Genomic DNA, 27,576 nt, shown 5'->3' on the forward strand with positions numbered 1-27,576 from the left:
AACGGGGTACTTTCGTAAATTTATTAAAAATTACGCGTTAATAGCTAGACCGCTTAGTAACTTATTGAAAATGAACGCGAAATTTGAGTTCGGCATGAAAGAAAAAGAAGCTTTCGACAAATTGAAATTTATATTAAGCGAAAAACCGGTGTTAAAATTGTATAAACAAAAAGCGGAGACCGAATTACACACCGACGCATCAATGTACGGTTTTGGCGCTATATTATTGCAAAAGTGCGATGACGATGGTACGTTGCACTCGATATATTACGCTAGCGGAAAAACAACGGATGCCGAAACAATATATACAAGCTACGAGTTGGAAACGTTGGCAATAATAAAGGCGCTGCGAAAATTTCGAGTCTATTAGGAATTAGTTTTAAAATTGTGACAGATTGTCAAGCGTTTACCATGACCATGAATAAAAAAGATCTGTGCGTTCGCGTCGCTAGATGGGCTTTATCATTAGAAGAATTCGATTATACCATTGTACATCGCCCGGGTAAAAATATGATCCACATAGATACATTAAGCCGAAATCCATTACCTTGTAGTATGTTAATAAACGAATCGGAAGAAAGTATGGTTGCGAGAATTAGAAAGGCCCAGAAAGAGGATGTAAATTTACGTGATATTTACTCACTGGCCGACAAAGGACAAAACGACGACTATGTAGTAAGAGGCGGACTGTTGTTTAAAGAAATTAAAGGCGATCCACAATTAGTTGTGCCTAAATGCCTACAAGCGCAGGTAGCACGAAACGCACATGAAAACGGTCACTTTGCGGTTGAAAAAACAGAAGCGCTGATCAAACGAAACTATTGGTTTCCTAACATGCGTAATATAGTCGAAACAATTATTCGAAATTGTGTGAGTTGCATCTTGGCGAACAGAAAAACAGGTAGATTAGACGGCTATTTAAATCCGATACCTAAAGGTCATGTACATCTCGAGACGTATCATATCGACCACCTAGGACCGCTTCTTTCGACAAAAAAAAAGATATCACTATATTTTCGTGATAGTGGATGCATTTTCTAAATTTGTATGGCTTTTCACTACGCGATCGACCGGTACATCGGAAGTAATCGATAAATTGAATAAATTAGCTGTTCATTTCGGTAACCCGAGAAGAATTATTTCAGATCGAGGAACTGCCTTTACGTCGAACGAATTTCATGAATATGGTAAAAAGGAAAATATCGAGCATATTAATTACGACGGGCGTTCCTCGGGCGAACGGGCAAGTCGAGAGAATAAATCGATCGTTGATACCGGTATAGACAAAATTAGCCGCGCCTAAGCCAGACGAATGGTATAAATATCTGCACCAAACGCAACAATACTTAAACGCGGTACCGAGTAGAAGCACAGGTAAAACTCCATTCCAGTTAATGTTCGGAATTCATATGAGACTGAGAGATAACCCCGAGTTAAGAGAATTGATCGAAGAAGAAATGGAGGCAATATTCTGTGTTGATCGAGATGAGTTGAGAGAGCGAGCGCGAGAAGGTATAACACGTACACAAGCAGAAAATAAACGAAACTATGATAAGCGTCGTAAAAAAGCGAGACACTATAGTGAAGACGATTTAGTAGCGATTAAAAGAACACAGGCAGGACCAGGGTTAAAGTGCGCTGCGAAATTCCTAGGATCTTATCAAATAATAAAAACTTTGCATAACGACCGATATGTAGTAAAAAAAATTGGCGACCATGAAGGACCGATCGAAACCTCGACATCCGTCGATCACATAAAACCATGGCTGGAAAACGACGACTCTTGCGATGACGATATTAATAAAGACGAAATCTGAGGACAGATTCAATTGTCAGAACGGCCGAATGTAGGATTAGAATTATTTTAAAAGTAATATTAAATCGCGGGAATAATTCTCTCATAAGCGAACCGATAATACCGAATATTCGTTTCAACCGTTATTTGTTCGAGACAAACTCTGTAGTATAATAGCAACGTAAACAAAACAGTGTGGGTCAACTCGCTTTGTTTCGTAAGGCAAATAAGTAAAAGAGAATAACTCCGAGTACCTTGACGAAGTCAACAGATAAAGCGGTAAACAGATAAAGCGAAAAATCAAGAACGTTCTAGAAACCGAAAGCGAAAGAAATAAATACATCCGATTCACCGCCACGGCGGAGAGTCCTTGCTCGTTTTCGATACTGCTAAGATCGCCGAATGACTTTGTAATTGAGTCAAATATATTCTTATTTTATCGTATAAGGACTTAGAAAAAATATTCATTGCTACCGTTCACGTGTTCCTACATATGTAGGATCTAATTCGCTCAAGGCAGGAATATCTTCATAGTTTGCATCCAAGGTCTCAATAGTGAAACCGTTTCTCGCGTCGTCCAATATATCGGCCAACCATTCTCGCTTTTCAAGTCCTTTTACGTACACGAGAGAGGATGACTCTTCTTCTTCTTGTATCGCGCCAGCGATAGCTGATGTAATCAAACGCTCAGCCATGCTATATAGAACGTTTCCATCTTCCCATTGCAATCCATGGTGATTTCTGATCAACCATGAGGCTTGACGTCTTTCAGATTGCGTGAGTACACCCCATGGTACGGGGCATGCGAAAAAATAATGTGAAACAATGAATCCTCTTCTCAGAATCGCCGCTTCCTTCACGATAAACCATTTATAGAGAATAAATCCTTGCAGATCCACAAACGTCGGTACAACCATTTTGTTGCTAGAATGTTCGACCTGACGTCGATTGTTAAAAATCTCAATCATTTATATTACATCGGAGGAGGGGATAATTGCTGATTAAGTAATTTTTCGAACTACGTTGGTCAACGGACAATATTCGACAACACGATCGTGCAAGATGAGACAATACGCTGTAGTATTTGCCGGTACATCTTCCTTACATTCAAACTCTACTTTCACGTCCACGGTAGAATTTTTGACAGATTCATTTTGTCGCCAGCAATCAATAACTGCTAGAGGACCGCAATGTAGAAATTTTGCGACAGTTAACACATTCTCAATATCACACCCATAATAAGATTTGCGAAAACGAGAATACATGTCAAACAAGAGGGCAATTCTATTTTTTCAAAATCTAAATTTAAATCATCGTAGAGATAAGATTCCGAATTTAGATAGAGCTTAACGTTGGTTAATTTACAATCGAATAAGGTATTATCTTTTGTCATAATATTTTTTCTACCAGTCTGCAGTGCAAAGATCACATCTCGCGGTTTTTCCAGCTGAGAAGCAGTTTTCACAGTCCATGAATGCTTGGTCGAGTTATGTAACAGAGGAAATTCGTATAGATCCCAAGAGCGAAAACTCATGTTTAAGAATCGCCCGCTTTCCAATGCTCGTAGCAAGGACAGTTTATTAATCTCGTTCAATATTACATGGGGCATACGCCATTGTATCTTGAGTAATTCAATAGCAGCTTCCGCAGGTCCATACAGACAATTGTTGTCGTTGCGCGAACGTATCAAAATTAATTCGTGGCGGGCATTAATCACAACTCGCTTGTAATCTTCGCAAAATCCCAATAGCATGTTGAGCGGCACGCAAAAGTTGAACATACAACTTTCGTTACATGACCCATTATGTGTCATATCCCATCCAGCATTGTTCAAGATTTTACTTCTCTAGGTTGTTAAAGAGACATAATTTTTCATCATGGAAGTTATTCCAACGTTTCTGTTGCGATCAATCTCCAGACCATCGAGTTCATATCGAATTTCATCAAACATGAACGCAACACAATTATTTGTTAATATCATCTTCATTTGCATCTATTTTAGATATCATCAACTTTCCCTCAACATACAAAAAGCTTTCGCACGGTATCGTGTACAAATCCTGGTGGTGTATAGGTATCCGTATCTCATCGCTATGTCCAAGCGATGTGTTGGCGTATGGATTGTACGTATGTGTCTCAACCTTGACGATACGATCATTAAAGACTGGCTCACCACCAATATTCAAAATGTTAATCATCTTTTCGTACGATGAATCCCAATGATTTTAAAAATTCGCGAATCAATGCTGAGTTTCTTTTTAGTGTAACGATATCTCTGATTATTATCGCTCACTGCCGCCGCCGCAGCTGCTCTCGCAAAAGTATTGTCCCTCGTAATGTCCATCGTAAAATTATTGTCTCTCACGTGCTCCGTATCATTTAGTACAAGCATCACACGCTAATTTTGTCGACGCCGTACGTGCAATCTTACAGTTTCTTCTCCTCGAAAATCCAGCAATCGTCCTTCTTGATCAACAATACGTATCGTTAAATCAGTAATGCTCCGTACGATGATCGGGAGATAAATGATCCGAGCAGGCGTTTCCGATATCTTATATCCTGGCGGCACTCTCGGTGAAAATTCATGTATCGTGTGTACGCGCTTGTCATTACTGTACGCACCAGTGGTGACGCTACATTCTATACGGATAATATTCACGCTAATAATATTTATAGGTAGATCCGAATCATGCCATTTGTGAGGTTGCAATATACGATTCGACGAGAATCCCAACAGCGATCCTATGCTGTCTGGTTTACTAAAATTTATTCTATAGATGCATTTGATTTCGCTCTTCAGAGTATTATGATTGGCGCGAAGCGCTATTGCATCTTCATTCTGCTCTTTATTGGAAGGATATTGTGAAATTGCACGTCTCAGATACTCATCTATAGCTTGTATTTCGTATGATCCCTCGGGTATCGTAATTTCCTTGTCATCGTTATCAAAGTCTAAGAATAATAAAGTAAAATTTATTATTCTTAGAATTTACATTCGGTATCGTATGATAAGTTTCAAAATCTGTTAAACCGAGCTCCTAATCACCATTCGATAAATCTATAGCTGGAAAGTAGCTTACAGCGAGAACGCTACTTTTGCCAGTCAACGTTAGTGTTAGCGACATGTTGTCAAACTGAATCGTGATGATGGATTGACAGGCTTTATATCAGTCGTTTGAAGAAATCGTAAACACAATTGTCCACAATTATTCTGATTATAATTTTGATAGGATGTGTGATTGTATTCTATTTTCGTAACATTTAAATATTGCACCAATTCTTTGGGTGGTTGAAGATTGCCAAAACTATCGAAATATATTGCTCGATTTCCTCTCTTCACATATGCCACCCAATGGGTACCGGAACCGTCAACGTCATCCAAATTTACAATACCGCTTTCATTTTGTCGTATACCGCTTATCGGTAAATGAATATATTAATTTAATATTAACTATTTTTTTAATTATGAATAAATGTGTATTATACATTTGTGTGTGTTTAAAAGAATATAAATGTATATAAATGTATGTAAATGTATATAAATGTATGTAAATGTACATAAATGTGAATATAAAATGGATATAAAATTATAATATAAAATGGATATAAATTTTTAAAAATATAAATGAATATAAAGATAAGAATATATGAGTATATAAAATTTTAAGGATCGCGAGAGCGCTTAGAAGAGATAGCGCGAGGCGTTTTATGAGAGAGCGAGAGATGGGGAAAGGGAACGCGATGCTAAGGACCACCAGAGATAGCGCGAGAGGTGCACGCGAGAAAGGGATAGCGCGAGAGCGCTTAGAAGAAAGAGCGTGAGGCGTTTATGAGAGAATGAGAGGCACATGTGAGAAAGAGATAACGCGAGAGGCGCACGCGAGAGAGATGTTCGCAAAGGAATCGGCGCACCCTAAACAATGAGAAAGAATTCCGCTTAGGGGGAGGGGAAAGGTTCCGCAAAGGCTGCCGAATATCGGCGCGTAATGCAACACGGTCTTCTACCGCGAAAAAAAACACGTGTCATGACGTGTTCATTGCGATAAGCGCGACCTCCCAAGATCCCCTCAGATGGAGGAGGGGAGGGGGAGGTACCGCGAGGGCGGCCGAATGTCGGCAAAATTATCGCAAAATAATTCTTCCTAAACAATGAGGAAGAAACGTCACATATGGGAAGGGGAGGGGGAGGTCGGAAGTACCGCCAAAGCGCGTCGCCTTATGGGGGAAGGGAGGGGAAGTACCGCGAGAGCGGCCGAATATCGGCAAAATTATCGCAAAATAATTCTTCCTAAACAATGAGGAAGAAACGTCACATATGGGAAGGGGAGGGGGAGGTCGGAAGTACCGCCAAAGCGCGTCGCCTTATGGGGGAAGGGAGGGGAAGTACCGCGAGGGCGGCCGAATATCGGCAAAATTATCGCAAAATAATTCTTCCTAAACAATGAGGAAGAAACGTCACATATGGGAAGGGGAGGGGGAGGTCGGAAGTACCGCCAAAGCGCGTCGCCTTATGGGGGAAGGGAGGGGAAGTACCGCGAGGGCGGCCGAATATCGGCGCTCACTTTGCGGTGTTTTGTTTATAATAAAACATGTTAGATAATTCAAAGTAATACAATACGCTGTTTTGTTTATGAAAAACAATACGCGATAAGCGTCTCCCGCACAGCGATAAGCGCCCCCACCCCGCGTGACGTCATCCCCCCTCGCCATGGAGAACCGCCACGCCCCGCGCCCCTCTCGGAGCCCCGTGGATTAGAACTCTCCTTGTATTCCTACTTGCATTTTTCTTGAGTTTGTTGCCGTCGGCTACCGGTATATTCGACACGGTACCAAATTGGAATGTATGGTGTTGGTCACTGGAGGCGGAGGTGGAGGTCAGCTTGACATATAACTGATAATTGAAGAAATAAATTCATTTTTCATAAATCTTATTATTATACAGGATGTCTCAAGTCAATCGCTCTATCCGTCATAGAAATAAAACGGGTTAAACTGAATAAAAAGTCATATATATGTATATATATTGTGAGCATGTAACGAGGACAAAATCTCAAGCGTATGCATACTTTGGGGACATTTGTATACTTTGGGAACAGGCCTCAAACTACACATATCAAACACGCGTGGTTCGGAGACAATCTCCTATACATATTACACTCATAGTTTGAACACCTCAAATTTTATCAATTACTAATGGATGACTTCACTGAATGAATTTGAAGTTATAAAATTATTTCAAATATTTATATTAGAGTGACCTCAATGTATGCGTTGTATAATTTATAGATAATTTGTCTGATAGATCCGATAGTTAAGAGATACGGAGGTAGCCAAAAATCACACAAAAAGAATATTAACTTTCTACGAAGATTAAAATAACCACATTTTTTAGTATAATGTATATAGGAGATTGTCTCCGAACCACGCGTGTTTGATATGTGTATAGTTTGAGGCCTGTCCCCAAAGTATACAAATGTCCCCGAAGCATGCATACGCTTGAGATTTTGTCCTCGTTACATGCTCACGATATATATACATATATATGACTTTTTATTCAGTTTAACCCGTTTTATTTCTATGACGGATAGAGCGATGACTTGAGACATCCTGTATAATAATAAGATTTATGAAATGAATTTATTTCTTCAAAAAAGGAAGTTCAAAAAGGTAAAAGTTCATTGAATTTGATAGAATTTGTTAATATAAGCTATAAAATGAGCTGTCTCGAGTAAAACGATATTTCTTTTGATTAGCTCTTTCCAAAATAATAAGAGTTAGCTAAAATTAAGCAGTGACTCTTTCTTAATCATTTGAGAAAAGTTTAATATATCGTTCTAACAATAACATTTGTAATGTTGTATTGATTAGCAACTTTTGACCATAATTCAAATCTAACTTAATTTTTTTTTAATATTGTAATATTTTTGTATTATAATTAAAGACTTATTAGAAAGAGATAAATCGTAACAATAATATTAAGCATAAAATTAACACAGAATATAGTGATGCCAGAATGGATACGCTGGCAGCAGCAAATTATTTCACATAAGATATAGCTCGGCGTTCAGCGCCTCTACTGTTTCGCTCGGATAGTAAAGGACAGATAACAATATATCTGTCCTCTTCTATCCGAGCGACACAGTAGAGGCGCTGAACGCCGAGCTATACCCTATGTAAAATAATTTGTTGCTGCCGTATTCATTGTGGCATCACGTGCGGGTATATGCGTGAGAAATTGCAAGAAACTAGTTCGATTTGGGAACGCTGCTATTAACAGTTATTTAGTCCTTCCTATTAGTGCGTATATTTCGCAAATGCAAATCTTGAGTAAGTCTGCATTAAATTTTATATAGGGAGCTTTCCAATAAGGACACAAAGCATCATTCTATCTTCTTGAATACCAGTGAACAACAAAAATAAAATGATACTCCGTGTCACACTGTGTCCTTATTGGAAAGCTCCCATAATCTTTATTAAAATACGATTAATAATATAATGTTTGTCTTGTGTAGTAAATTAAACTGTTATAATAAAAAAATAAGATATAGCTTGATAAGAGGATCCAGTTAAAAGTTCTCGGATAAAAAAAGAGGTTAGGAGATTAGGTACAAATAAATTCTTGTCTTTATAATTATGTATCTACTCTATGTATATATGTTTTCCTTAATAATACAAGGATATATGAATTGTGTAAAAAAATAATGTGGATAGTATTATTTAAATGTACTAATTTTAAATTGATGATATTAACAATATAACAACAGAATTATGATAAATATTATGCTAACGTTTATAATTTATTATTCATGAGACAATTCATATAATTACTATTTCTTTCTTTTATATTGGATTATAGATATATTTTGATAAAAATTATTTTTATGCGTCATCGATTAATTAATAATTTTGAAAAAATGTCTTTACTGTATACGAAATTTACAATATTTTTAAAGATGATCATTACATTGTTCGACATAAGAAGTTTTAAGATCACTTTTTAAGAATGTTTTAAGATCACTTATGTTTAATTTACTATTTTTTTATTTGTAAATAAATTTTTAATATGTATCATTTATTATTACTTATATTTTTTATAAACACAAAAAATTGGTTTCAGAAATGTATTCTTTAGTACAGTTTGATAGTGGAGAACATTATGTGTTACCATCAAAACGTATTAAAATTATTCAAGGGAAAGACTGCATTATTAAATACAAAAATGGGGCAAAGTATAGTGGTAATTTAATTGAAACATCTGGTATGTACATATTAATTTATGATTAAGTAATAAATTATTACTGCATTTAAAGTAATAAAACTTTATTTTAAATTTAAAAAAATATTCTTTTAATGTTATTTTATTATATTAGATTTTTCTTATTTTATGAAATTTTTTATATTATTTTAATAATATGAAAATATTTCAATTTGTTACTAAAGTATTTTGATAACTTTTGTCTCTATTTTTTTATTATGATTGGTATATACATTGGTATATTCATTATTAAACAATATTTTCACATTAATTAGAAAAAGGATAATAGTTATGTACAATATAATAGTTTCACAGAGTATAAATAAATAAAAATATAATAAATTAGATATTTACTTTATAGATACAATATACAAAGCATTATATTAATCTATTCATACAATATGTTCTTTTTATTCTGTACATTCGACATTGTTTTCGATTCTCATTCGAGTACTTCTCATCTAAATCCATTTGCAGTGTCTGGATTGAATCATTTTCTTGATACTTTACATTATATTAATGTAGTATTATAATAATGTAGTATAATTATGAAATATATATTTGATTTGAGTTTTTTATTTGTATTAATATTATATTAGACGGCAGCAATTAATTTTATTGTATTAATATTATATTAGACGGCAGCAATTAATTTTATTGTATTAATATTATATAATTAACATTAGAATATAATTTTTTTCATTAATATGTATAAAATTTTCAGAATCAGAAAATGAATTAAGAAAACTTCAAGATAAAATAGAAAATGAATTATTTCAAAATATAAAGAAGAAAAACAAATTAAAAGATTCTATTGCTAAAGAAAATGATCAATGCAATGATGCAATGCAATTAGTTGCTCTACACCGATTAATAAAAAAACATTGGATATACCTGATATTCAATTAAGCAACATATTTGATTCTTCAACTACTGACCAAAATGCTAATGATCATATAGTACAACAAATTCCTTGTTCCACGCATAATAACAAATCACTGCATAATTCTGATATTCAATTATCAAGTAATAATAATCAACCTGATATTATTAATGTTAATCAATCTACTAAAATCCCAGAGAAGAACGTTACAAAAAATAACATAATTTAGAGTGATACATCTGAAAGTACAGTACCTAGTGGTGCTACAGAAATTTTAAATGCTATTGGCGATGATTGGTTAACATCTTCAACTGAAAAAAATGATAATAATAATCTTAATGTTAACAATAATTATCATAATCATGATAATCAAGAAAATGAATGTAATAATAGCGACGAACTAGCAAAAACCTCAGATTATTCTTCAAATCAAAATAATATAAATAATAGGTCTAATAGTTCCAATAATAATAGCACTAATAATACTTATGAAATTTCACAATCTCACTCAAAAGATAACTCATCAATGGAAATTAATCCTGTTCACGATGTATCACCTCTTGATATTCGCAATATACAAGTTCCTTGTTCATTCGACAAATCAAATTCAACAAATTCTTTGAAAAGAATAATCAAGAAAGTTTTGTCCATACTGTAAAAAATTACAAACAAAATTTGCTCGACATCTGGAATTAAAACATAAAACGGAAGCTGATGTCCAAAAGTTTATACATATTAAAAAAGGAACTCATGAACGTGCGAAACTTATTTCAGCTATCCGTAATCACGGTAACTTATTACATAACACGCATAATGAATTAAATACAGGTATATTAATAACAGTTAGACAGCGTCAGGCTAAGTATAAAAAATCTGCTGACAATTATATTTGTTGTACGAATTGTAAAGGTTTTTATTCAAAAGATACTATACGTATCCACTACAATAAATGTAAGGCATCACATAAGAAAGGTGTGCGTGAAATCACTATTATGGGTAGACGATTAACAGGATATATTCATACTTCTGCTTGCAAAACTCTTCGTGACATTGTATTCCCCGTTCTAAGAAATGATGCAGTTACGAAATGTATCCAGTATGATGAATTAATAATATTATTTGGTAATAAACTCTGTGAAAGATATACGAATACTCATCAACACGACATCATAAGAGCACATTTAAGATTGCTGGGACGTTATAAACTTGCTATTCAAGAGATTGATAAAGAAATTGATGATTTTCAATTGATTTTTCAGCCACAAAATTTTAATTCAGCTGTAAGCGCTCTTAGAAAAGTTGCTAAGTGGAATACATCTATAATGTGGTTTAAAACACCTGCAGTTGCTAATACATTGACCACTTTATTAAAAAAGTGTGCGAATACATTAAAGGCTGAATGTATAAAAAAACAAGATTATAAGAAAAAACAGGGTGTTGATGATTTCCTAATTTTGTAGCAAGATGAAGTTCCAATTGTAATAAATAAAAAAGCTGTGGAAGATCAAGTAAAATATAAGTGACAAAGGAAAGTTATTATTCCATCAAAACAGGACATTAAATTATTATATGATTACTTGAAAACACAATGTGAAACTTCTCTTCATACTTTAGAAAAAGAATTCGATTTATCATCATGGAAAGCTTTAACTGAATGTATATTAATCTTGATTCAAATATTCAATCGTAGAAGAGCGGGTGAAATCGAAAGACTTACAATAGCAGATTACAAAAATCAGGAAATATTAGATAAAAATGTAAATCCGGATCTGTATGAGAAACTCTCTAAAGAATCTCAACAATACGCAAAAAGATTTGCACGAATAACTATTCGCGGCAAGTTAGGTAGAACCGTACCTGTTTTGCTCCACGCAATTGTAATAAAATCTATAGATACGATTCTTAAATATCGTAAACAAGCTGGAGTAAAATCTAGTAACGAATACATCTTTAGTGTTCCAAACGCTGGTAAATTAAAAAAAAAATACTTAAGGGCCTGTCCTCTTATAAGAAAATTTTCTCATGAATGTGGTGCAACTATTCCATCTTCTCTACGGGGAACTATGTTTCGGAAACAAATTGCTACGTATACTGCAATGTTGAATATTGAAGATACTCAAGTCGATAATCTTGCTAATTTTATGGCCAAAGATATAAACAAAAATATTTATCGAATACCGGTTCCTGTAAGAGAAATGACGGATGTATCTCGATTACTGGAAGTAGCAATGGGAAATGATATAAATGAAAACGAGAATGATGATAATGAAGACGATAATATCTCTGACACTGACAGTGTATCGCAGTTAAGCGTCATTTCTGAAGAAATTGCACAAAGAAACATTAATATGTCAGATTCCGATAATAATGATAACACCGAGAGTTCTTCTACTGACGTAAATAGGACTTCTTTTTCTGAATATCATAATAGTGAGTTATCTTGTTTTTATTTATTCAGTATTAATGATATTTATTCAATATAGATAATAGATTCCATTTTATCTATTTTTCTAATTTGAAAATGTACTTTTTATTATTTTATAAATTAATTGAATTAATTTCTTTATTTTATTTAGCTTCTCAAAATAAAAAAGGGAATTTGAAATGCAGTGAGGAAAAAAAGCAATCTCGTAAACGTCGTAGCAGTGAGTTTTATTATTTATATATATTTAATGCGTATTAAGTAAATTTTATTTCATCCTTTATTTATATTTCTTTATAATTTTGTAATATATTTATTATTATTATATACGTTAATAATATTAGCTTTTTTTTATTTAATTCAGCTTCTCCATATGGAAAAACAAAACGTTGTAACGGTCGCTTTTCGCGAGCTCGGAATAACTCGGTCGGGATCAGGGCTCGTAAAAAGGGTGAGACAACGAACGTAACGGTTATTGGTAACAATAGTAATTTATTAATTTAGGTGTCGGTATGTACAAGTGTGCGTGTGTGTGCGTGTGTGGGTGTGTAACGCCGGTCGTTAAAGCCCGTGTATTATGCGGGTCTTTAAATCGCTTCGATTGTGTTTACGTCGCCCGCGAGACGCGGGGTCGGCGCGGCGAGCGGGGCGCTCGGTGTTGTCGCGGCGCGAGTCGGCGCGAGTAGAAAAACGCGTCAGCTGAGAGCGGCCGCTCTCTTCGATATATCGAAGAGAGCGCAATCGAACGGCGCGCGTATTAGTCGGATTTCGCGGACCGTGATTTCGGCGTGGACGCGACGAATCGGCGTGTCACGGCCGTCCGTATGGGTGGCGGGGGGAGGAACGCACTGACGGTCGAGAACCCTCGACGGAGGCGGCGGAGCTCCACCCGCTGACGTCAGCGCGCTGTTTGCGGGGTGCGGTCGGAAACCCCGGACTCCCGAGAATAGCTCGGGGGAGACAGAGTACCCTCTACCTCGAAGTCGGGGGACGGTGGAGGCGGAAGCCGGTAGTTCGGAGCACGGAGATTATCTCCGCAGAGGCAGCGTACGCGTCTACCTCGGGCTCTTTTTCCGGGCGGAAGGATTCTCCGATACGACGGAGTCGGAACGGTATCTGAGAGAGCTCTTATCGTGAGCTCTCTTTTTATATGGATCGAGTAACGGGATCGGAGGCTGGATCGAAGGAGGGGGAGTAGGGGTGATACGACTCGGTTTATTTCGGCGCGCGTCGGGCGTTTTCGTGGAACCGTATTTAACGGTTGGATTAATTAATTGTGGCGCTCAGCGCCTGCTGCCCTGCCCGGCCGGTGTTCGCCGGGCGCAGCCTTCCGACGGGTGGACGGTCGGGAACGATGCGGGGGGGCATCGTTACAACGTGTAAGGTGGAGTAAAGAAGAAAAAAATGCAATTTTTAAACATTTTGGCAACATTATTACATTATCACAATTGCCATCTCTTCAAGAGTGTCAAAATGCAATTAATAAGTATAAAAGTTTAAGGAAGAGACAACCTCAACATATAAAAACATGGATTGATAATCAACGAAGAGCTGAAACTCGTCATGAAGCATATCAGATTTCGAAAAATTTTAAGTGATTTATTATTTGCTTTTTGTACTTAAAACTTTTTTTTCTTTTGTTCTACTTTTACTATTTCTATTTTTTTCATTTTTTTAGTTATTCTTATTATCTCAATATAGAAATGTATTCATTCCATTTAATATTTTAATTTTAAGGAACTTTTTAATTTTAAGGAACAATATGAAAGATACAAGTATCAAATAATATTATTAACATGTGTAATATTATTAACATGTAAACTATACAAATCTCAAAAACAAAATAATTCGTTAAATAATAGTTTTAAGTACGTAACGTATTTTTACGTTAAATTAAAAGTAAAAATATTTTAGACAAAAGAATTAATTTTTTCATAACAAACATTTTTTTAGTTAATTTTTGTAAACGTCGCAATCTAATAGTGTAAACTTTACTTTATTTAGTAATTATTTAATGTATTGTTATATGTGATACTGTTATGCGATAGTGTTTTATTAGAATGTTATACTTTCAGTTTTGATTCTTTTCTGAGTATTTTTTTATACATATAAAAAGTTTCAATTTAATTTCTTATTTTTACTGCGTAACATCGATATAATAATATTGATAAATTTTGCTTTTTCTAAATTAGTAAACATATTGTTACTTTTCTTGAGTTTTGCAATATGAATAATTTCGCAATGTTGATCTAGATATATATATATATATATACAATATATATATATATATATATATATATATATATATATATATTCCGTTTCACTATTGTGTATATATATATATATATATATATATATATACACATATATTCCCTATTAAATTCTATAATAATAATTACATATATACATATATATATCTTTTCGCAACTATATGAAAACAAGGGCATTTAAAATAACAACACCAAAACACAGGAACATTTGAAATCAACGCGTATTCTTTATTTACTCAATATAAAAACACCTATTGTTTGACAAATACAAATATTAAAAGAACATACATTATAAAAACAGCGATAATAACATCACAACTAAAAATAGATATACAAATGTTGTTGTTGTGACGTCCTGATGGGAGATTTTTGACGCGTTCTTGCGTTACTCTACAATGGTACGCGATAATAAGCCTGGCTCGCGGGCCGAGCGGTAAAACACGCGTGGTCAGGACTAATGAGGATAACACGACGTATCAGGATGACATAATTATTATAAATGTGAATTAATACGCACGCTTCGGTCTCGGTGCCGGTATTATTCTACTTGAAGGAAATGTGAGTAATAAATTCTATCTCTTATTTACTATGTTACTGCTTGTGATAAGAAAATAACGCTAACTTTTCAAATTATGTGATTGTTTATTCTTCTATATAATTATTATACAAGTATTTGGTTGAACTTTATTGCGCGTTTGTGATTTGCCTTTCTACCGTTATTCCTATTAATTCTTAGATAGCGTTAATTGATTGTCTTTCATTAATTACAGGTTAAGATGGATGTGCGTATCGCCCTGAGAGAGGCGTGACCTTGTGGATAGATAGAAGTTCACCCTTATTGAGGCGCTCTCCGAGAGATGGGTACAGATAAGGAGCTAAAGTCAAGGATAGCTCGCCCTTTCGGAGGCGCTCAGAAGGATAGGAGCTGTACGACGCCTTGTGAGAGGCGCGCGGTAGATGAAAGAAAAATATATTAATGGAAGACCGAATTGTTTTCAGATAAGTATAAAATCGTCTTAAATAATAATTAAGATATATATATATATATATATATATATATATATATATCTTAATTATTATTTAAGACGATTTTATACGCATAGTTTGACACCCCATTTTTTTGCGTTAATGTGTGTAATATTGTCACAGTAACATGTCCAAAGTTATTAAATTTTTTATAAGGCAATAATTTTAAAATTACATAACTTTTTAGTATACAATGCATACTTTGGGGACCTTAATATATATATAATAAACGAATATTTCAAGGACAGTCCTTGAATCATACAATTCACATATACGACGGTCATTTTTATCCTGTCCTTAAAGCATGCGTTTAAATTTGAGGTCTTCCTTATGTTAACCGCATACTTTGAGGACTATTATATATATACGTGTATATAATAAACGAACTTTGGGGACAGTTCCCGAAATATACAATTTACATACATATGATAAAATATTTACATTGTCCCCAAAACATGCGTTTAAAAAGGTATACTTTATAGTAACCGCATACTTTGAGGACTATTATATATATAGTATATAATAAACGAATACATTTTGGGAGGAGTTCTTGAATTATACATTTTACATGGAAATTTTTACCTTGTCCTCAAAGCATGCGTTAAATTTGAGATTTTCTTTAAAATAATCGCATATCTTGAAAACTTTTTTTATATTATTAAAACTAAATTATCTATATTTGTTAGTTTAATATTATATTATAAATAACAAATGATGAATTATTATATTTTGCATTTATAAATAAGGAATATGTTTTGAGTATCATTTTAGATTCTTTGAACAAATAAAATATTTTGAATATTACTTTATTTTACTTAAAAATCAAGGATTAATTATATTTTGCATTTACATAAAAAAGGAATATGTGCAACTTGCACATATTCCTTTTTTATGTAAATGCAAAATATAATAATTCATTTGCTGTTTATAATAAAACATTAAACTAACAAATATAAATAATTTTAATGGTATAAAAAGAAAAGTCCTCTAACAATAAATATATGATTATTATAAGAAAGATCTTAAATTTCAGGCATGCTTCGAAGACAAGATAAAAATTTCTATTGTATATGTGAAATGTATAATTCAGGAATTCTTCCCGAAATATTCGTTTATTATGTACGAAGTATCTGATAAAGATTGAACCAACGCTCGTGAATATGTAGATCGCAGTAAACTAAACAGAAATCTTTTATTATGCAACTTTTGAAATAATTATTGGAATATTAATTAAAGGGTGAAAATGAGCACACATTTTGCGTGGCTAAATCATGAAGTACATGACCGACAGGAATGGTGTCCGACGATATATGTGTGTATATATGTATATGTCGTGAGCATATGACAGAGACAAAATCTCAAGCGTATGCATGCTTTGGGTACATTTGTATACTTTGGGGACACGCTTCAAACTATACACATATCAAACACGCGTGGTTCGGAGACATTGCTCTATCCGTCATAGAAATAGAACGAGTTAAACTGCATAAGAAGTCCTCCATTTTGCTCCTTTCACAATAATTAACGAGAAATTAATTTAAAAAGATCGGTCAATCCGCGAATAGAAGCGCGCGGCAAGAGAAACAGTCCGCTGTAACTTGATACAGCGATGTAGAATAATCTACATGCAGTCACCTATAGATGTCAATATTGTATGTCTTTATTCGGCGTCCCCTAAGGGTTTGCCTAGGAGCTTTAGGGTAGCTCCAACCCATTACAATCTCCCTTCTTCCACCTGGCCACTTGCGACCTCACAATATCTCTAAAATACACATACAGAATTATTCCATCTTCTCTCCTCCTTCTCTCCTCTCATCCAGACTCATCCTTCCTTCTCTCTTATCTCCTGTCTTACTCCGTCTCCTTCAACGTGTGCTCCTTCCTCTCCAAGTCCCCTTTCCTTTACCATCACATATAAATCAAAAACATAAACATAGACCTAACCATAACAATTCTCCCTCTGCGCCATCTCCTCTCCCTTTCCTTGTCCTCTCTCCTTCTCCTATCCTCGTCCTCCTGTCTCTCTTGCTGCCTCCTTTCTCTCCATCTCTTTATCTTCCTCTTCTTTCCTCCTTCCGCTCTTCTATGATCCTTCTTCTTTCTTCCTCTCTCTCTTCTTGCTCCTTCTCTGCCCTCCACTTCCTTCAGTGGACTCTCCGCTTTCTCTCTTCTTTCTTCCTCCCTTCATCCGGCTTCTCACCCTCCTCTTTCCTTCGCCCCTTTCATTTTTCCTCTACCCATCTCCTTCCTTCCGTGTCCCAGAACCACTCTTTGCTGTCAATCCATAGTCTCCTATTCGTCATCTCCACCGTCCTCCCTCTTTTTCTCTCCAGCCTCGCCTTCTCCATTATCCTCCACCTTGCACTTCTCTCTTCTCCACTTCTCTTTTCTCTCTTCTATTTTCCTCCACACCTCCACTTCTTGGTCCCTTTCTTTACTATCTACCTCCTCCTTTCCTCTGTCCCCTCTGCCCTTTTCTTCTTTTATTTGCTCTTCTTCCCTCTCTCTCTCTCTCCTTCCCTCCTCTCGTTCCGCCTTATTTTCTCCCTCGCGCTCCGGTTCTCTTCTTCCTTTACCATCTTCCACCATTCCGCTCTGCCTTCCTCCTGATCCTCTTCTCTTTCCTCGCTTTCCCCCCTGCTCTCCAACTCCCCCTCATCTAATCTCCATGCTTCCACATCTTCTTCTCTTTCCTCTCTCTCTCTCTTCTCTCCCTCTCTCCTATCCTCTCCCTTCTCCTTCAATTTCTCTCCTCCATCTTTTATTCCCTCCTTCTCTGTTTCACCAACTTTGTACCTTCCTTCTTCCAACTTCTCCTCCTCTCCCCTTCTATCGAATGACATATCTTCCTCCTCTGACCTCCGGCTGTCCTCTTTTCTTCCCTCTTCTTTTCTTCGAGTTACTCCTTCCCATGATTTCATCCCTCTCACCTCTCTTTTCTCTCCTTCTGCTATCTCTCCTTCTCTTCTCCATTCCTTCCTTGCCTCTGTCTCTCCTTGCCTCTCTCTCAGTACCTTCACTCTCTCTCCTGTCCTTCCTTCTAATATCTTCACAATCCTTACCAAAAGCTCCTTTATTTCTCTTAATTCCTTAACACCCTCCTTCGACTCCATCCTCCTGTCTAATTCCTTCAAACAGATACCCGAACAAATCAATAAATAAATACCCTCTGCAGCTTCTTTCTCCTGTAACGCACGTGTGCCACCTTCTCCATAACCTCTTATCCGTCAGCTGTATCGATTATCGATTTGTTTTGTCGATCCTTCCCCGTTGCGCCCTCTCTCCGCTCTCTCTCCTTTCTCAATACCTCGTACCTCTGCAGCACCATCTCCCTCGATCTACCTTTCCTCCGCCTTATCCTTTTCCTCTTGTACCAGCGCCCTCTTCATTCACTCCTTCTCTACGCCACGTCTCCTTTTTCCTTCGTCATGCTGCTCCTTATTTTTCACCTTTCGCTAGAACCTTCTCCTTACACTCCATACACTCCACCATTTCTCCCAACTCCACCTTCTCTTCTCTATCCAAAAACTCCATTCCACTTACTCCATCTCGTTCTTAACACCTCCTTTTCCTCGCTCCAACACGGAGCACTACCACACGCTTGTCACTACTTCCGCCGCCATCTCCCATTCTCCTATAGATGTTAATATATATATATATATATATATATATATATATATGTCTAAGGGATGTTGTAAGGACCTTTTAGATAATATACTGTATATTTCCGGGACCTTTGGCTATTGCCAGGTCGGACCAGGATCTTTTCTTCAGTTAAATGTATATTTCCAGGTCCGACCTGGCAGTATACATTTTATCTATGAAAAAATAAAATGTAATAAAAACGAAAAATTAATCATATTTTCATTAAAAACAAGATACCATTAGATGAAATATTTATATATTTAATTTCTCATGTCCTTTTTTATGTATAAAATAATTTCTTTCCTAAAAATTGCTTTTTTGTTAAATAATATGTAATATGTATATTTTCGGGACACTTATCGCAGTTATATGGATACTTTCGGGACCACATATATATTATGTTTAAATTTGTAAAATAACACTGCAATATCATAGTTATACACAATTATTATATAGGAATGTATTATCTTTTTTTTAAACGTAAAAGAAAACATTTAATATTGATTATTTTGAAGTTCTTATTAGTGTGAGATAATATGAACAAATTCGGTACCATATCAAAAATTTGGCGCCATAAAGCTCATTCGCACTATTTCATAAAAATTTCCACTATTCCAGCAATTTAGCATTCTATTAAAATATTAGTACATAATTATTTAATAAAATCAATATCTTATGTTAGTGCTAAATATACGCACACTTAATATGGTGTAAATATACGCATTATACCATCGGTCCCGCCAATAACAAAAATTTGGCGCCATAAAGCACATTCGCACTATTTCGTAAAAATTGACTATTCTATATTTTAGCATACTATTCAAATATTGGTACCTAAGTAATTAATAAAATCGATATTTTATGCCAGTGCTAAATATAAGCATTACGCATTATATTAACGGTCCCGCCAATAACAAAAATTTGGCGCCATAAAAATTATTCGCACTATTTCGTAAAAATGTTAACTATTCCAGCATTTTAGCATACTATTCAAATATTAGTACTTAATTATTTAATAAAATCTATATCTTATCCCAGTGCTAAATATACGCATTGTGCATTATACAAACTGTCCCGCCAATAACAAAAATTTGGCGCCATGAAGCTCATTCGCACTATTTCGTAGAAATTTTCACTATTCCAGCATTTTAGCATATTATTCAAATATTAGTACGTAACTATTTTCTAAAATTGATATTTTATATCAATACTAAACATACGTATTACACATTATACGAACGGTCCCGCCAATAACAAAAATTTGGTGCCATAAAACTAATTCGTACTATTTCGTAAAAATTTTCACTATTACAGCATTTTAGCATATTATTCAAATATTAGTATTTAATTATTTAATAAAATCGATATCATATGCCAGTGCTAAATATACGCACACTTAATTTGGTGTAAATATACGCATTATACCATCGGTCCCGCCAATAACAAAAATTTTGCGCCATACAGCTCATTCGCGCTATTTTGTAAAAATTTTAATTATTGCAGCATTTTAGCATACTACTTAAATATTACTACTTAATTATATAATAAAATCGATATCTTGTGCCAGTGCTAAATATACACATTACACATTACACCAACGGTCCCGCCATTAATAAAAATTTGGCGCCATAAAGCTCATTCGCAATATTTCGTAAAAACTGACTATTCTATATTTTAGCATACTATTCAAATATTGGTACCTAATTAATTAATAAAATCGATATTTTATGCCAGTGCTAAATATACGCATTACGCACTATATCAACGGTCCCGCCAATAACAAAAATTTGGCGCCATAAAAATTATTCGCACTATTTCGTAAAAATGTTAACTATTCCAGCATTTTAGCATACTATTCAAATATTAGTACTTAATTATTTATTAAAATCGATATCTTATGCCAGTGCTAAATATACGCATTAGGGTGAAAACCCATGCAGCGGAATAGCAGAACGCGGAACGAGAGCGGAACCAATCAGAACATACAATTCCGCGTAAAGGAAACGCGGAACGGCTCCTGATTGGTTCCGCTCTCGTTCCGCGTTCTGTTATTCCGCTGCATGGGTTTTCACCCTTAAGCATTATACCATCGGTTCCGCCAATAACAAAAACTTGGCGCCATAAAGCTCATTCGCACTATTTCGTAAAAATTTTCTTTATTCCAGCATTTTAGCATAATATTTAAATATTAGTACTTAATTATTTAATAAAATCGATATTTTATGCCAGTGCTAAATATATGCATCATACCAACAGTCCCGCCAATAACAAAAATTTTGCGCCATAAAGCTCATACGCACTATTTCGTAAAAATTTTAACTATTCCAGCATTTTAGCATACTATTCAAATATTATTACTTACTTATTTAATAAAATCGATACCTTATGCCAGTCCTAAATATACGCATTACGCATTATACCAACGGTCCCGCCAATAACAAAAATTTGGCGCCATAAAGCTCATTTGCACTATATTTCGTAAAAATTATCACTATTCCAGCATTTTAGCATACTATTCAATTATTAGTACGTAATTATTTAATAAAATCAATATCTTATGCCAGAGCTAAATATTCGTATTACGCATTATACCAACGGTCCCGCCATTAATAAAAATTTGGCGCCATAAAGCGCATTCGCACTACTTCGTAAAAATTTTGACTACTCCAGCATTTTAGCATACTATTCAAATATTAGTACTTAATTATTTAATAAAATCTATATCTTATCCCAGTGCTAAATATACGCATTGTGCATTATACAAACTGTCCCGCCAATAACAAAAATTTGGCGCCATGAAGCTCATTCGCACTATTTCGTAAAAATTTTGACTACTCCAGCATTTTAGCATACTATTCAAATATTGGTACCTAATTATTTAATAAAATCGATATTTTATGCCAGTGCTAAATATACGCATTGTACATTATACAAACTGTCCCGCCAATAACAAAAATTTGGCGCCATGAAGCTCATTCGCACTATTTCGTAAAAATTTTGACTACTCCAGCATTTTAGCATACTATTCAAATATTGGTACCTAATTATTTAATAAAATCGATATTTTATGCCAGTGCTAAATATATGCATCATACCAACAGTCCCGCCAATAACAAAAATTTTGCGCCATAAAGCTCATACGCACTATTTCGTAAAAATTTTAACTATTCCAGCATTTTAGCATACTATTCAAATATTATTACTTACTTATTTAATAAAATCGATACCTTATGCCAGTCCTAAATATACGCATTACGCATTATACCAACGGTCCCGCCAATAACAAAAATTTGGCGCCATAAAGCTCATTCGCACTATATTTCGTAAAAATTATCACTATTCCAGCATTTTAGCATACTATTCAATTATTAGTACGTAATTATTTAATAAAATCAATATCTTATGCCAGAGCTAAATATTCGTATTACGCATTATACCAACGGTCCCGCCATTCATAAAAATTTGGCTACTTATTTAATAAAATCGATATCTTATGTCAGTCCTAAATATACGCATTACCTTTTATACCAACGGTCCCGCCAATAACAAAAATTTGGCGCCATAAAGCTCATTCGCACTACTTCGTAAAAATTTTAACTCTTCCAGCATTTTAGCATACTATTCAAATATTATTACTTACTTATTTAATAAAATCGATATCTTATGCCAGTCCTAAATATACGCATTACGCATTATACCAACGGTCCCGCCAATAACAAAAATTTGGCGCCATAAATCGCATTCGCACTACTTCGAAAAAATTTTACTACTCCAACATTTTAGCATACTATTCAAATATTGGTACCTATTTATTTAATAAAATCGATATTGTATGCCAGTGCTAAATACACGCATTACACATTATACCAACGGTCCCGCCAATAACAAAAATTTGGCGCCATAAAGCTTGCTCTCGCGCGATTTCGCAAAATTGATACTATTTCACCTTTTAACATACTATTTAAATATTAATATTTAATTTTACAAAACCGATGTCTTATGCCAGTGCTAAATATACGCACACCTAATATGGTGTAAATATACGCATTTACCATCGGTCCCGCCAATAACAAAAATTTGGCGCCATTTTGTTTGTTCTTCCTGGTTCTGGAAGTATTCGTATTATTAATATTAATAATTTGAATAAAATAAACATAAAAATGAGTGTAATTATCAACTGTTTTTATTTAATATATTTTCTTTTATTAAATACATTGATTCTGAATGTGTAAAATACATTAAATAAACAAAAAACGTATACTTTTTAATTGGTCCGAAAGTGTATAATATATACCTAAATGATGAAATTCGGGACCGATTTAAAACTTCAGTTTATTTCAGCCAGTATCATTATTTTTTATAATATATCTTCTCTTACTGTTAAAATATATCTGGCACTTTCAAAAAAATCATTAATTTTATAAATTTTCTTAAATAATAAAAAAAATTAAGAATGGACCTGGAAGTAACCATTTTATATATTTTATTAAATATCTCACAAATAAATAAAGCAATTTTAAAAATTCAAACGGGAAATGATGTAATTAATTGTCCCTCATCATTTTTCATAAAAAACGACAAGAATTAAAAACGGTCCCTGAAACATCCCTTAGACATATATATATATATATATATATATATATGGCTTTGGTATATTTTGAGGACATTTTATAAACCATATATACATGCATATATTTAGAATCAGTGACTGTTATTTAGTCGATATAGTTACTTTTAGCAATAATTTGTATCGTTTTTCTCAAAACTATAAATGATTTAATATGTATGGTCTATTTCGAGGACATATATATATAAACAGGCAATGGGTTCTTATGAGGACATATACACGTTATACGTATGGACCATTATGAGGACATGGATGTATAAAATTGAAATGTTTATATTTTTCAATCAAATTTGATCCCATCAATATCATCTTATAGCTATAAATTTCGAATTATACTGTAATTTGCATAAAATTTATTATTTTATATGGATGATTATTTTTGAGGACATTGAAAATATATACACGGTACATACAAAATATACATATATACAAGAATAAATAAACAAAAAAATTAATTGGTTAAACTAATATATATAAGCGGTTTCGTATTATAAATTCCGCTTTTTAATTTATTTGTATGTCCTCAAAATTTACCAATCTTGAAATTTTATATATTTTTTATCAATGCAAAAGACTATCGGATGGATATTTTTTTAACTTTGATTTAATTGATGCGTATGAATTCAGTCTTACGAGCTTCATGTAATACCTCTTACATGTATTCGTTCTACCAAATAGTTATTTGGTTTATTTATCCTTGTATATATCGATGGTAATTAAAACGCTTTATACTCACTTTTTCATGCTCGCTAACATTAAAGCAATGATAATACATACTAATCTATATGTATTGTGACGTGGTCGTCCCGACTCACGTGCACTCCCTATCGCGGGGCGAAAGCCGAGCGGCCGCGCCAAGAGAGCGAGCGAAAAATGAGCGAGAATGAGAACCCCGAGAGACTTAACGCCGCGAAAAGTAATAGCTTATTAACGAGTTTTTGTTTCTTTTATTTTTATATTTTTGGGAGCCTGACCGGGAGAGAATATTGTCGCGGGAGAAAGAGAGAGAGAGGTGTTGTCGTCATAGGCGAGAAACAGTCACGGTTGGAGAGAGTAGCGAGACAAACACACCACCAAGCACTATAAGAACTGCAAAACAACAAAGAGGGAAGCAAATACAGAGCGTCACGGAGGAATTCGGCCTTGACGAGCTACTGACACGAGGTCCAGTGAGGCGCCCGACTACAGGCGCCGGAAGGGCCCCAGACCGGGAGGATAACTTTCCTCCCGCGGGATACCGCTCCGTCGGAGACGGGACACAAGGCCACCGCGGGGAGGCCCGCGGCGCGAGGTCGCGAAGGCCTCCAAACCCCGCGCAAATACCGCGCGAATAAATATATTTTATCACCATCACGAGGGGTGCTGTGAACCCCGTACGGCCTTGCTAATCTCACGCGGCGACGGTAGACGGCACGGCGCCGTAATTGGTTATCGCGTACGCACCCCGCGTGCGCAGCATTGATCCAGCTGTCGATTTCGGGCCGATAGATCCGGGAGATTGGCGCGACCGCTCGACCCGGCTACACGTGTCTGGCAGAGGTTAAGAGAGTCTGACTAGAACCAAGAGATAGAGACTGCCACGTACTCAGGAGGGATCGTCCGGTGAGGCTACCCTTGCTCTTCTTGCGGTAAAGTAACTAAAACGTCCATCGTGTAATTTCTAGCCTCCGTCGTTCTGGCCCGGTCGCGCAAGGATTTAGTGTAATTAATTAATTTGCGTACGGGCGTTGCCCGCTTCTTCGAGAATATTATTTCTTTGGCGATTTCGTGAGAGCGATCGGGGTCATGCGACGAGGATTGTCGCGATATTACGCGTAGTAATTGGTTCTTTCGCGGAACTTCGTCTCTCCGGGGCTCACTAGTCGTCGCGTCCTTCTCATACTTGTCGCGCATTATTCGTGTAATTGTAAAGTATAAGTGAGTGTGCCGTATGGATGATTCGAGTGTGAAATATTAATGGCGTAATCGGGAATATTGTTGGTCGTGTGATTACGTGGGCGCGGAGATACGCAGGGAGTGAGAATTTACGTGAACACGTGCGAGAGCGTGAATCCGAGAGAGACAGAGAGTGCGCGCGCGCGAGAGCGAGCGAGACGGCGATAGGCGAGGTGCGCGATTACTCTCTCTGCTCTCTTCTCGCCGTAGCGGAAACCTCTCGCGTGTATTGCGAACTGCCGATCGCGTGGAAATTCGCATAAAATATTCCGATCCGCGAAATAGACCGGATTCGATCTTTATCACCTTGATGGTCGCGTCAAAACCGTAATACTGGTATTAGTTATATTTCGCGCAATCTTGTTCATCGCTTTCGGTTCTTCTTTGTCTAGCGTACGTTGATTGCTGTAAAGATATTATTTACGTTTTATATCCTGTTGTTAAGGTCAGATTTATCGGATCTTTCTTTATGACATTATTTAATTTCCTTTAAGAGCACTGTTTACTCGGAATATTATTCGAGTTTATTTATATTTGCTAACTTCTCGCACAGTTGTTCTATTATAATAAATCTGATCACCTTTGTTTGGCTATTAATTACGCGCCTTCTGTTATTTCTGTGTTCCTTTTTTTGTGATGTAGTATCTCGCTTTACATTCAATCGAGTCATCAGTCTCGCGGAAATTTATTCTATCAAGAGTTGGATCGTGCGAGCAATTAGTCGTTTCTCGCGGCAACCACACCCTGCCCCTCTACCGTTAAGCGAGCAGCCGGCCCGTCGCGGAACTTCCGGCCGAATTTTCGCGTTCGTATAATTATCGTGAATTGACACGTGAAAGACCGTGTCTGGCGCCCAATCCGAGTATAATTTCTCATATTCGTCGGCTGGCGTTCTGCTGCGACTCGCGCGGAACGACCAAGACCCCTGATTCCGCGGAAATAAGTTATTAAAGGACAATATTTCCTTTCTTTGGTTTTTGTCGACGGCCCAGCCCCCCCGTCCTCGTGCTCCACGGACGGAGAGTGGAAAATTCGTCACAAAATTGGCGCCCAACGTGGGGCCACGTTGCAAAAATAATTGGAGGAGCATTTCTGATTAGTATCGCGAATCTATTTTAGCACACAGCAATATGTAGTCGTGACTGATTCGTTAAATATTCAGTAGTATTAAAATCCGCTATTCGTGAAGATGTTTTAAAAGTAATATTTTTTTTCCTTGCTATCTTTCTTGGTTGACGAAGAATAAAATTTAATCATAATTTTTTTGTTCTCTCCCATAAAGCTTAGTATTGTTGTAGATGTGGGGAATAGAAATACTTTATTTGACGATTAGATGTAGTGAATATGGCACTTAGTGGCTAAAAAGCATTATTGAAGTACGACGTGTTTAATGAAGTATAATTATTCGCGACTAATAGAAATTTTCAGATATCAGAATTCCGCTGAGTGACGAAAAATTTTTTTTTCTCTCTTTAGTGATAGTGACTCTGATTGATTCGATTCTTTTTCCTCGCGGAAAGAAAATTCGAAAAAGTAGTGAGAGAATTCCTTTTTTTGTGTGATTGAGAATTTCTCGTGCGGGAGTGCGAACCGATTCGCTTCCTCTCGCGAATACTAGCGGAACATGATTATTGATATTCGTGCTCATTAATATTATCTCTTGTTTATCCGATGGATTATAAGTATTATTGATTATTGATTTTATTGATTATAAGTAT

The sequence above is a fragment of the Prenolepis imparis genome, unplaced genomic scaffold (assembly GCF_030444845.1).
Source record: "Prenolepis imparis isolate NDT839.2.m4 unplaced genomic scaffold, iyPreImpa1.0 SCAF_6, whole genome shotgun sequence".
In the NCBI taxonomy this organism is placed as follows: Eukaryota; Metazoa; Arthropoda; class Insecta; order Hymenoptera; family Formicidae; genus Prenolepis; species Prenolepis imparis.